Here is a 13,452-nt window from a genome sequence, read left to right as displayed (position 1 = left end):
TTTGACACCATGACAATGCTGCATTTGTGGAGTCTGGGGGGCGGGGTAAGGACAACCATGCTTCCCTCGGAAGAAATAGCTACAGCTAAGGCAAGCTGACTGTTGACTGGTCAGGAGACAGAGATCCTTTGCCTTGGCAAAGGTTGCTAACAGCCTTCAAGAAAAGAAAAAGGGCGGGCGGACGGTGGATTTTGCGTGTGTCTCTGTATGCAACTTATAGAGCTACATATTCAGACAGCAGGAGCAGAAATCTGCTCTGCTTGAACCGCCCATTTGCTGCTGGAACCCAGAGGCACCTGTGGGGAGGGGCGAGATCGTTGTGTTAGGAAGCTAGAGGGCAAAGTATAGTCTGTTTATATTTTAATCTCCTCTTGTGATTTGGTGCGGAGGAAATAGTCAAAGCAACAGTAGCTGCTGCTAGGCTGTCTGCTAAGCACCATGTTCTGCATAAGCAGCAATGCTGCTGAGACTCTGGGCTGGCAGAATTGGTACTGCTTGAGACAGAGCAGAAGCCTGTTGATTTCCCTCTAGCATATCAGAGATCTCTTGCCTGGGATCGGTGAATTGTAATTGCTGAATGGCTGACAAATCTTAGCTGTAATGTGATTAGTCCACACGCAAATATGTCCGTGAGGATTTTAACAGCAAGGAGGGGTGAAAGGGGGGGGGGGGTTTGAAAGGCTTCCATCACGTTTTAGCTCGGTGTCCAATCTCTCATAAAGTGCCTGCTAAAAGCAAACAGTTTGATACTGCAGATTGAATCACATACTTTGGAGTAGCAGGATTAAGAGCAAATGTCTGTGTAAAGCAATTCAGGGCTGCTAAAAAGAAAAGTCATTTGGAATATTTCTATAATTTGAATATACTTAAATCAGAATTTTGAAATTGCTCACTGCATTTAAATATATGTAATATATAAGGTTTTTGTTTTACTCTTTGTTTTCACCCCAGTCAGCTATATATATTTGAAATACTAGAAATATTAAAGATTCCTGGTACATATTTTTGACAGATGGACAGACTGAATTTCTCTGTCAATTGATTTAGATGGTAGAGATAAAGGCTGTTATAAAGAACGAACATCACCTCCACAAACTAAAAACTTCTCAACATAAAAGCAAAGAAAAAGAAAACTAATGCTGGAAAGTGCTTTTTTCATTGGGAAAAAGAAAAAAGTGTATACATGAAGGAAGCTCCACAGCTAATTAGCAAAATTAGAAAAATGAAAACTGGTTGAGAGTCAAATAAAATGCAACTTCAGACAAAGATGTGTGATACATTGTACTTGATTGCGTTAATTTCATTGCTGAGATGATTGAATTAAAATAGTTATGAATGCAAAAGTAAAGCACAGAATATCTAGTACTAGGCTGGTTTCACATTCTCTTCCAATACTACAGAAAATGAAAATCAGTTGGAACTTTTAATCCCATCAAAATCATTTCTGATTAATATACTTAAAGGGCATTTTGGTGTGTGGGGGGGGACAGTCTCAAATGAAAATCTAAGGTACTTTTTTCCCATCTGAAGAGGAACATCTATGCAACTAAGAGGAACTGGATAGCTGTGCTTTGTTTTGATACCAGCTGTCAGTTTATTGAAATTTCACAAAGCACTAAGACATTAATCAGTCTCAAATTAATTTCCCTTTTCCTAATATTCCTGCAGTCTAATATTTATCACTGGAATGCTTAAAAAGATAGTATTTATTTCTCTTCAGATTTATTTTTACTACTCTTAACTGTATATCTTAATTTTCTGTTGTTGAATAAATATAGATGTTATATTTATTTTAGTGTCACAGTTACGTTGTAAGTTCTTTGGGGGAGGGACTGTTTTTACCATATGTGGTGTGCACAGCACAATGGAGCCACGAATGGGACATAAAAGTCATATCTTAATTCAGATGTTAAGTAATAATAAACAGTAGGTCGGAGAAGGGAAAACACAATGGACAGGCTTTGCAAATTCTAACTTGCAGAGTTCCTGCTGAACTTTCCTTTCAAAGAGAACATGTTAGTGACTGTGCAGATGGGGTGGACGAAAGAGCACATAAACCTTGCATATGTCAAGGATAAGCAAGGAGTACAAACCCTATCCTCACCCTCAAACCATTACCTGGGAGCAAGGTCAGACTCCCCACACTAATCACTGAGCAAATCATCCCTTCTAACATAATGGCTACCTTAGATGATGTGTCCACCCGGGGCCATGACTTTATGTTGACCTCCTTTTCAGAGGTGCAGGAGCAAAGTGAAATTAATGCCAACACTAATGGTACTAAAGTCCTTATTCTGAGAGGTGCAGAGCATGCTGGATCCTCAAATGGGAGTTTTGAGTTAGGGAGCCAGGCCAGAGGAGGCACTCTGTGCTGTGCAGGGTCAATTATGTTGTATTTTCCAGCAGTATTTCCACTTGGGGCTGCATAGAGCACGATCCATAATGTGTCTGCCCTCCGCCAGCTCCTCTCCCTTCCCACACAAGCAAAACAGAGTTTGCAGATAAAAACAAAAATTGCGGGAGTTGCACTGACACAACCATTCTGATAATGGGCTCTTTAATCTAGCAGAGAAAGGTATAATATGATCCAATGACTGAAAGTTGAAGCTAGACAAATTCAGACTGGAAATAAGGTGTAATTTCTTAACAGTGAGGGTAATTAACCACTGAAACAATTTACCAAGGGTCCTGGTGGATTCTCCATCACTGACAATTTTTAAATAAAGACTGGATGTTTTTCTAAAAGATATGGGGAAGTTCTATGGCCTGTGTTATACAGGATATCAGACTAGATGATCACAATGGTCCCTTCTGGCCTTGGAATCTCTGGATCATAGATTCATAATCTATGAAAAAACTGATAGGACTGGAGACTCTTCACTCAAATGTTGGCTTTCCTACTTTTCTATCTCCATCTTGCTTTACTGTACTTTGCAATCTGACTTACTATAGTGAAATAAACTTAAATTAACTTATGGATGGTCCAATGGTTACAGCCCTAGCCTGGGACTCAGCACTTCTGCAAATCAAGCCACTTAGGTGCCTTGCTTTAGATACCAAGTTTTTACAACCTGATGCAAACCTTCACATCCTCTTTCTATTTATGCTTAGGAAATATTAACTGAGATTCTGACAAATGCTTCAAACCAGATAGCTATCCTTTTGTTTTCATTACATTTCCAAGGCCAACAAGGTGGCCCTCTTCACATTTTCAAAATGCTTGAGCTTCATTAGCTAACTTCGGACCCCATGCCCTCTTTCCATTCCCTCTGCTGCTGCTTCCCCATGCTAATTTACTTATTTATAAACACCTACTTTCAAAGCTATTTAAAAACATTTCTAGCATAATAAGAACCAGCAGGGTTTTTTTGTTGGTGGTTTATCTATTCTCAAAGTGGCAGCAATGAAGTTTCCCTCTTAGGAATTATTAAGCCTCGGGTAGCTTTTTCACTGGGGAATTTAATTATGGCCTAAGAGTAGTATTACTGCTTGAATCTAAACCTATGCTACAGCCCTGATCCAAAGGCCACTGAAGTGGAGGAAAGCCCATGGAATATATATCACTATATGACTTTGTAAGACCCATTTCCAATCTAAACTGTGCCAAATGGTGATATTTAGCCGCCACCCTCAGTAACAGACTGTTTGTAGCCACACTGCCCCAGGAGGTGTTCAAGGAGGGGTTATGCCTCTCGTATCACTGTGGAGACGACACTGTGCTTTAGATTGGTGCACTCTCCTCTGCTACTGCTGCAGGGCCCTGGACCCACCTCCTTCCTGCCTCACTTCCTTTCTAGCACTGGGAACCTTGGGGATGCACTGAGAGCAGTCCCTGTGCTCTTTCCAGTGCAAGTCTGCAGCTCGGTCTGGCCCTGTATATTTTTTTTCAAGCTCCATAGATGTTATTGGCATGACAGGTTATACAAGTGGTGCCAAATAAATTAAAACCACACCTCCTCCCCCTCTGTGTGCCCAAGTACAGGCCTGTCACAATCTGGACCACAAGCAGAACAGTCACAAATATTTTGAAAATGTCCTTAAATATCGGAAGTAAAATGTAAATAGTTTCACCCTGGTTTTTAAAGGCACTGAGATCCAGATCTTCAAAAGTATTTAGGCACTTAACTCCCAGCAATCTCAATGGCACTTAAATAGGAATGGAGTTCCTTTGATAATCTGATCCTTTGTGGAGCAGTGTTTGGGCATCTGGCACTGCTCTGAATTTGGCTTTGATGGACTTACCATCACTGTGGGGCTAACAGCCTGGTTACTGTATCTGCGTGAATCCTGTTTCCAGACTTGCTGCAACTTTAGCTTAGACTCTAGAAAAAGGACTACTGTGAACTCTGTGCATATCATCAGGAATAATAGACTGTTTGTGCAGCTTACCCAATGATGGAGCCTTTTGAAAATATACCCTTCTATTGTGAAACATCTCACCCATTTGGGTATTGAAACTTACCCGGCCTTGGAATCAACCCTGCTGGTATTTTCCCAAAATTACTTATTTTATGTCTACTCAGCTTCTTTGGACTGCATTGTTCTATAGTTATTGTCTTTAGTAGTTTAATAATACTACTGCTACACTTAGCTTCTACAGTGACTTTCATGTTTCAGAGTAACAGCCGTGTTAGTCTGTATTCGCAAAAAGAAAAGGAGTATTTGTAGCACCTTAGAGACTAACCAATTTATTTGAGCATAAGCTTTTTTCATGCTTTGTGTGTATAAAAAGATCTTCTATACTTTCCACAGTATGCATCTGATGAAGTGAGCTGTAGCTCACAAAAGCTTATGCTCAAATAAATTGGTTAGTCTCTAAGGTGCCACAAGTGACTTTCATATAAAGGATTAATCCAAGCATTTGTTCTCATGCCCCCCCTGTTTGGGATGTAGGTATGTTGTGTTATACTCATTTTATAGGTGGGTAAACTCCGGCACCGGGAGAATATATGACTTGCCTTACATTAATCAGCAAATCAATGGCAGAGGCTGAAGTGGGACCAGTAGTACTGGCCCCCATTCCCTTGTTCTAAACACTGTACACACTCCCTCCTTCCCTAATGTACCATGAGACACGGTTTAATGGGTTTATTTTTGCATCTTTGTTATAGTAATTGAAATTTACAAAGTGTTTCCTTTCAAAACTACAAGGTGACCCTTTTGCTTTGTCTCAGTTAATGATGTTTGACTAATTTTCCGCCATGACAGAATTCTTATGAAAGTATATTAGACCTTTACATGAATATGAAATGAGTTCATTAGGAACCATGCTATGACAAAATCTATTAAGTTTCTGTGACATGATTTGTCTGGTTTACTGCCATACCTTGACCCAAGTTAACAAAACAGGCTGCTAATACCAAAGAATACGTCTGGGTAGTATGATGCATGGTAGCTGTGTTCAAGCTTCAGGGCAAACAAATGAAGAGTGTATATCTATATCTACCAGAAAATGGTCACTAAGAAGTGGGCCTCAGAAAAGAATCGTTCACATGCAATAAATGAGTTAAAATGTTACCTCCAAAAGCTTTCCCCAATAGTCTCCATTCAATGGCACAGAGGTCAAAGCATTACAAGAGTAGCAAAAAATCTCAGTTACATGTGCTTGTAGAGATTTGAAAACTCATGTATGATATAAAAACAAACACAGACTTGTTTAAACCACGATATGAGGACTTCAATAGCTCAGACATAGGTGAGAGATTTTTCGCAGGAGTGGGTGGGTGAAATTCTGTGGCCTGCATTGTGCAGGAGGTCAGACTAGATGATCATAATGGTCCCTTCTGACCTTAGTATCTATGAATCTATTAATCAAATATAATCATGTTTCCATAGCTTGTAGGGTTCAGTTCCTGATCTACAACACTGAAAATACTCTCATGCTAGAGCTTCTATACTGGTACATGGCCCTGATCTAGCAAAGCACCTGAGCACACGAGTAGCACTGTTTAACTCTGGCAGCACCCAGGAAGGAAACTGTGCCATCAGAATGAATGAGGATGCTTTCAGGGTTCTTACGTTAGGTATATACTTAAGGGACCTTGCTGTGTCAGGATCAGAATGACTAAACTCCAGCCATTGGGGCTAACCTTATCTAATAAGTGGATTCCTAGGGCTTAAGACTGGACTGGCCTTTTCAGTTGGCAAGAGATACTCCTCACTGGAATACTATCCACTACCTTACAGAATTCTAGGAACCATTAGGAAAGGGACAGATAATAAGATGGAAACTATCATAATGCTATTGTATAAATCAATGGTATGCCCACACCTCGAATACTATGTGCAAATTTGGTTGCCCCATCTCAAAAAAGATATATTAGAATTGAAAAAAGTACAGAGAAGGGCAACAAAAATGACTAGGGGTATGGAACAGCTTCCATGTGAGGAGAAATTAAAAAGACTGGAACTGTTCATAAGAACATAAAAACAGCCATACTGGGTCAGATCAAAGGTCCATCTAGTCCTGTATCCTGTCTTCCAACAGTGACCAATGCCAGGTGCCCCTCCCCAGAGGTAGAGTTATTGACTCCGTCCTGCCTTATTGCTGTATATTGTTAGTAAGTCATAGAGAAGCACTTGATGGATGTAGTGAGTACACACATTACATTCCCTGATACCTTATCAGGAGATGAGTCCCTCCAGAGTTGACTGACAGGAGTGATTTTTAAAGTTTGGCTCTGTCCTGAAAAGTGGCTGAAAAGATGGCATCGTGGGGTCCCATGATTTTTATCTTTCAGTGATTCCATAGCAAATGTGCTCAGTTTACACAAATAAAGGTTTGCTTTTCATAACTGCCAGTCATGCAAACTTAGCCTGCATTCCAAACTTACAACGGAGTTCTTTCTGGCTAAGAAGAGAGAAGTGGAATAAAAATCTTTGTCAGAAAATTAAGCAGATATGACTAAATCTGGTCAAGGAGCCCCTCTGTTGAAAAAGAAGGAACTCTCAGTACAGGATTAGAATTGTGAAATTCTTTGGGCCTATGTTATACAGGAAATCAGGCTAGATGATCATAATGGTCTCTTGCAGCCTTAAAATCTGTGAAGGGACCATTTCTTTCAGGCCTTTTATTGCTAATCATAGCACTCTAAAATTGAACATCTGAAATGGAAGTGTCCCAGGTGAAAGTTTCAGTATGGAGCTGATGCTTTTAGCACAGAGATGAAGCCCATTGGGTGGAAGATTCCACCACATCGCTCCCATTTCAATGATATCACTGATTAAGGAGTTGGGATTCTCATTTCCAGCAAAGGAAATACTGTCTTATCCAGAGACTAGGAACTTGAACCAACTTCTAGTCTCTCCAGGCAGAATTTGGGATGGCAAAGATACTTCTCTCAACAATTACACTGTTACTTATTTTAAAAAACAACAAGAAGGTCTGGAACTGCACAGTAGTCATTAGTACAGCACTATGGCTGTGGTAACTACTATAAATATTGTGGTCCTAGCAGGGGAGAAGAGTTCCAGAACCCCAGGGTATTACTCTTTACATGTCTTGTGACCTTGTATAACTCAAACTTTCACCTGTGGCATGGGTGTTTACTGTGGTGCACCAGGCTGACTTGTCTGTAGAATAGGTGGCCCTTGTGTGCAACTGGCTTATGAGATGTTCAGGGCTCTACACGCCCCATAAGGTCACAAAATAGAGACTTTTGTGCAAGACAAAATAGAGACTTTTGTGAATCTCCTGTATTCTGCAGGAGATTCACAGAACTTTTTATCTGTGATACCTATCCCCCACTCCGACCCCCAACCCATTACCGTAATCTAAGCACTGCACAATCTTTTATGTATTTTAGCTTCACAACATCTCTGTGGGCTAGTCAAGAACTAGCATCCAGTACAGCATCTGGAACACAGGGAGACAAGGGGGTTGCCCAAGGTCACACAGGAAGTCTATGACAGAGCAAGGAACCGAATCTGAGTCTCCTGAGTTCCAGGCTAGCACCCTTGTCACTACGAACTTGAAGCCAAGTCTCAGCAAGTTAAAAAATACCTGTTCAATTATTCTGTAAAATTATTTGGGGTGGAAATACAATTGAAATAACAGAGACTAGGTTTGATTTGCTATTTTGGATATTTTTTATAATATTACCAGTCCAGTACCTCTAATACTATCAGATAAGTAACTACTATACTATGATCATTAGTTAGATTGTAAGTAAAATCTTGTTAAAAAAAGTACAAATTTTGCAATAACTCTTCATATTATTTTCATTGGCTTTTCAAAATTTCATTCTCTTCTCCTCCATAAACCCTGCCCCCCCCAAAATAAACCATTTCAACCAGTTCTAACTGTAAGCTGCTTGGGACAGACTACTACATCTATCACATATAGCACCAAGCACACTTAGCATGCTTAACAAACCATAAACAACAATAATGATTAACTGGTAGCAAGAAAGAAGCTTGAAAGAAGTGCTAATGTGAAAATTCTCATTAATTACCTCACCAAATATCTCAGTTGTTTTATCCTATAGTCAAGTGTTTAAAAAATAAAGAGAGACGACCCTCATGAACATTTATCTCTTATTTCATTGAAAGTGCACAAGCATGAACATGCAGTATAAGTATCATGAGGTTGTGTCTATCTTTTATAGTTGGGGAGTCTCATTCAAATGATGATTTTAGGAAAGGTGTAATCACCAAACTAACCTGATTATTTTGCCTCAAGGCCTACAAAAGAAGCAGGTCACCTAAAAGGCATCCTGTTTGATGAATATTGGTATGGGGAAGGAAGAAATGAAGGCTCTGTGAGGTAGCATATCATGCTATACATTTTGTATGCAAAAGGGGTGTATAGATAGATGAAGACAGGAGGAATTTAGACCTAAACTGAGCCATTATGCTGAGTAGCACAGAAAGAGTGACTCAGAGACCCCCTGATTCCCCTTGTTCCCAAAGGAGAATAATTTACTGCAGCCCTTTGCTGGTTGTAGATTATTCCCCACCTTGTGTCAGCTCAGCCTTGCTGGTTGACATGTTATGGAGAGTGTAGCCTAGGCTCAGCCTACTCCCACACCTTTGTGCCTACCTGCTCAAGGGACATGTGAGGGGGAGAAGAGGCACACAGACCCTTGCAGCCAAAATAAGGTAAGTGGCAACTAGAGCTGAGCAAATAATAGATTTTTTAGTTCAGGGAAGAGCCAAAAAATCCTTAAGAAAAAGAGTCAGTTCAGTTCAAACCAAAACTGATTTGTTTAAGTTTTTGCTCATTGAAACCAAAGCCAAAACACAAAATTTTGGTCTGGAGTCAAATGAAACTCTTAGTTGAACCCTTTCCAATTTTATTATTTTGTGTGTGTTTTGGTTTGGGGTGTTTTTCACCATTTTCTAAAAAACAGTCCTATATTTCTAAATCAAACATCATTTCAACTCAAAACATCAAAACACTTCGCAATTAAAAAAAATCCAGGGGCGGGTTTCAGTCAAATTTGCCCTAAATCCACAAATAGTTCCAACGCCCTGAAAAATGAATTTAAAAAAGTATATATTTTTTTGCCAATTAAGTATTTGCCTAAAAAAATTTGCCCATCTCAAATGGCAAAATAGCTGTGTTTGGGTCTTAGTCTCTACTAATCAGCTATGCAGCCACATAGGGTTGGGTCACAAAGCCCTCAGTAAATGGAGAAATTCTGATACAGACCTATAAAATTAAGAAAATTCAGATTTGAATTTACTTTTGTATTAGGCAAAGGGTGGAAAGAGGGAATAGAAAAATGAGTAATTAGAGGGAATCTCCATCAGGGGAGGAATGTGAGACCAAATGCATCAAAACAGAAGAAGTGGTCTAGGAGCAGTCTGAAAAACTGTGAGAGATAGCCTAATGCAGGGGTTCTCAAACTGCATTGCATCGTGACCATCTTCTGAGAACAAAAATTATTACACCACCCCAGGATGGGGGAGTGAAGCCTGAGCCAGCCCAAGACTCACTTCCCTAGGTGGGGTGGGGGTCCAAAACTGAAGCCCAAGCCTCGTCGCCCCGGGCTGGGGGGCTAAAGCCAAATCCCAAGGGTGGTGGGGCTTGGGCTTTGGCTTCAGCCCTGGGCCCCAGCAAGTCTAACACCAGCCCTGGTGACCCCATTAAAATGGAGTCGTGATCCACTTTGGGGTCCCAACCCACAGTTTGAGAATCGCTGGACTAATGTGTGAGATAACAAATGATCTTCTGCAGAACAGCTGGGAGAATTGTATTAATTTTTAAACAGAAGTCCTTTGTACTTATATAATACTATACACAAAACACATATTAAATATGTAAGTTATGTAAAAAGCAAAGTCAAGCACTAAAAAGTTAGGACATGCCAGATTTATGGCTGCCAATGCAACTTAACTCTGCCTCCAGTCTATGTATCCAACTTGCATCTTGAATGAGGGCAGGAGTTCTGTTGAAAAACAAATAGTATGTGATCATGTAATTAAAGATTGCATCATACTGTAGTAGGGGGCTGAATTAAGGTTGCATGGAGAACTATATATCTGATTTTTCTTAACTTTCAAGTGCTTGGCTTGGCAACTTAAATAACACTCTTTTAATGTAGGGATTTGGGGGAGTAATTTCCTGTGGATTGTTTTTTAAAGAAAAAGTTAAAAATAAAATTCTATGCAGTGTGACTGTAACAAACCCTCTCACCTCACAAATCCTGTTTTGAACATCAAATCTTCAACACTGTAACACAGATAGCTACCACGCAATACTTTAGGACCAATACATTAGAGGCAGCAAAAGAAGGCTGTCTGCGGGTGAGGGAAGGGGGAAGAAGAGATGGGCTGGCCCATGTGTTATCCCTGGATGGGGGGGAATGGACTGTTGGTGCCATGTACGGAATGCAGGGTTGCTGGGATGGGAAAAGATACTGCTCTATTCTCGGTCCCTGGTTATAGCTGCTCCAGGATTACATGGAGCCCGTTGTAATAACTGGCATCTAGAAGGCCTACCCCAACTGAAGGAAAACTGATAAAAGTTAATAAAATGATCCAATCACCTATAATAATAAATATTTATGGGAGAGGTAAAATAGGAGACAAAAGACTGGGTTAATTCAAACAAAAAGGCCTACTGATACAACCCAAGGACAGTGTTGAGATCATGTCTAGTAAATTAGAGAAGTGTGAGACTGAAAATCAATGGACCAGACTTGGTATGTCATAAATGAGGGCTAATTGGTGAGCAAAATAGTGGGAGAATGGGCTATTCCACCTATCATTCCCTTTTGGAGTCCTTAAAAAAGTACTTCAGTAGGAGGATCAAATTAGCAGCTCGCTGGGAACCAGGTGGACTGAAAGGAGCAAGCTTTACCATCATGGCTGCCACCTCAACCATCTCTAGCAACCCCAGGTTCCACAGTGATACCACTGGGCCTCCATCACCCTGATCCTGAGAGATGTCCAGACCAGATCAGGCCAGAGAGAGGGACCCAGATGGTATGCCACCTCCACTGGCACCAGCTAAATCATGACCACCTCTGGAATGAGAGACTTTGGTTTCTGCTGTCATTTTCCTTCCCCATTTTATTTATTCTCTTTCCTATTTCTTTCTTTTTGCTTCTGTCTAATAAGAATTTGACTTAGCTGTCCTAGATTGCATCTTTTGCAACACTGCTGTGAGTCCAAGGCCCAGAGAGGCTAAAATAAATGTCCTAAACAGCCTGATGCTGGTATAAGTAAGTTTGCCAGGTCTCAGAGTGGCTGATCAGACTTTGTGCTTGGCCCATGTTTCTCTAGCAGTGAGGTTGCAAATGCTGCAGTGAAGACATACCCTGTGGGTACAACTACACTGGAATAAGAGACCCGTGGCATGGTGGCTGGCCCAGGTCAGCTGACTTGGGCTCACGGGGCTTAGGCTGCGGGGCTAAAAATTGCTGTGTAAACATTCAGGTGTGGGCTGGAGTCTAGGTTCTGGGACCCTCCCCCCTCACAGGGTCCCAGAGCTCAGGCTCCAGCCTGAGCTCAAACCTCTACACAACAATTTTACAGCCCCGCAGCCCAAGTTCCGCAAGCCTGAATCAGCTGACCCAGGCCCGCCAAGGCTGATAAATTGCACATTGTGAAGAGAGTGGTCACTTTGGATGGGCTATTACCAGCAGGAGAGTGAGTTTGTGTGGAGGGGGGGGCGGAGGGTGAGAAAACCTGGATTTGTGCTGGAAATGGCCCAACTTGATGATCACTTTAGATAAGCTATTACCAGCAGGACAGTGGGGTGGGAGGAGGTATTGTTTCATGGTCTCTGTGTGTATATAATGTCTTCTGCAGTTTCCACGGTATGCATCCGATGAAGTGAGCTGTAGCTCACGAAAGTTTATGCTCAAATAAATTGGTTAGTCTCTAAGGTGCCACAAGTACTCCTTTTCTTTTTACTCAAGAAGGGTCATGCAAAAGACCTTAACCAGGACTCTGCCCTACAAGGAAATAACATGAACAATCTGACCATGCCTTTTATGCTCAGAATAAACACACAATTTCTATGGGTGAATACAACCAAAGAAAGTTAATCTCAGCACTAACTCGGCCTATAATATTACAATAGCCTAATTTTTATAGAAGTGCTGACCCTGCATAATGCAAAGTTTCCAGAAAGAGAAAGGTTTAATGTCATCTAAAAATTCCCTAATCTATTACTCATCCAAAGAAGGAACAGAAACAATACTGTGAGCAGTCACAGAATGGTAATAATAGTACTTGCAGGTAGCAAACTGCTTATGAGCACGTCACAGGTTGAGATGTGCTTGCATGAACAAATTCATAAAGATCAAAAATTGTTTGGAACTGAAAAGGAGGCAAAATTCATCAAATAAACCATTCACAATGAAAAGCTCCCCAAGCTCTAGTGCAGAAGATGTAGACAGAAGCACATTTATATTATACACATTTATATTATACAGCAACTCTGTGTTGAAAGGGATAATGACATGCAAGAATATTTGAAATGAATACTAATGAGAATGTTCAGCACCTGATTTTAATTTTTCCAGCAAATACAGAAAAAGAAATCAAGCAATAATACATAAAGGTCAAATCCTTTTATCACTGTCCATTCACAAATGGAGAATTTTATTAAGAATGAGACACAGAATGCATTCTTAAGTAGGCAGCTTGAGGTTAAACCACTGAGTCACTGTTACTAAAAAGCTTTTCAGCTTATTTTTCATTTGTCTAAATGGGCAAATGGTCCTTCAATGAAACAGGACCCAGGCAAAATGAATAAAGCAATACTCAAGCAAACGTCCTTCTGTATGCCCCTGAAGGGGGATTTAATCCATTTTTTTTCAGAGCTTGAATAAACAGAAGGCTTGTCTACACAGGGAAATTTACCGATATAGCCATGCTGATATAGTTACACTAGAATGGCTAGGTCATTAAGTTTCCCCATGTAGACGAACACTTTGTCCCAAAGCTCTCTGACTTCAGAGTTAGAGCAAACAGTATTCCAAATTCTGAGCCACACAA

The 13,452-nt window shown here is 40.6% G+C and overlaps 1 protein-coding gene across 2 annotated transcripts in view; it reads left to right on the top strand.

Annotated features, from left to right (window-relative positions):
* GABRB1 (gamma-aminobutyric acid type A receptor subunit beta1) overlaps positions 1–13,452 on the top strand; it is a 261,371-nt gene that overhangs the window by 1,283 nt on the left and 246,636 nt on the right. The gene's annotated exons all lie outside the window — the stretch shown is intronic.

Source organism: Lepidochelys kempii, chromosome 4 (genome assembly GCF_965140265.1).
Source record: "Lepidochelys kempii isolate rLepKem1 chromosome 4, rLepKem1.hap2, whole genome shotgun sequence".
NCBI lineage: Eukaryota > Metazoa > Chordata > Testudines > Cheloniidae > Lepidochelys > Lepidochelys kempii.
This window is presented reverse-complemented; position numbering and strand designations above follow the sequence as displayed.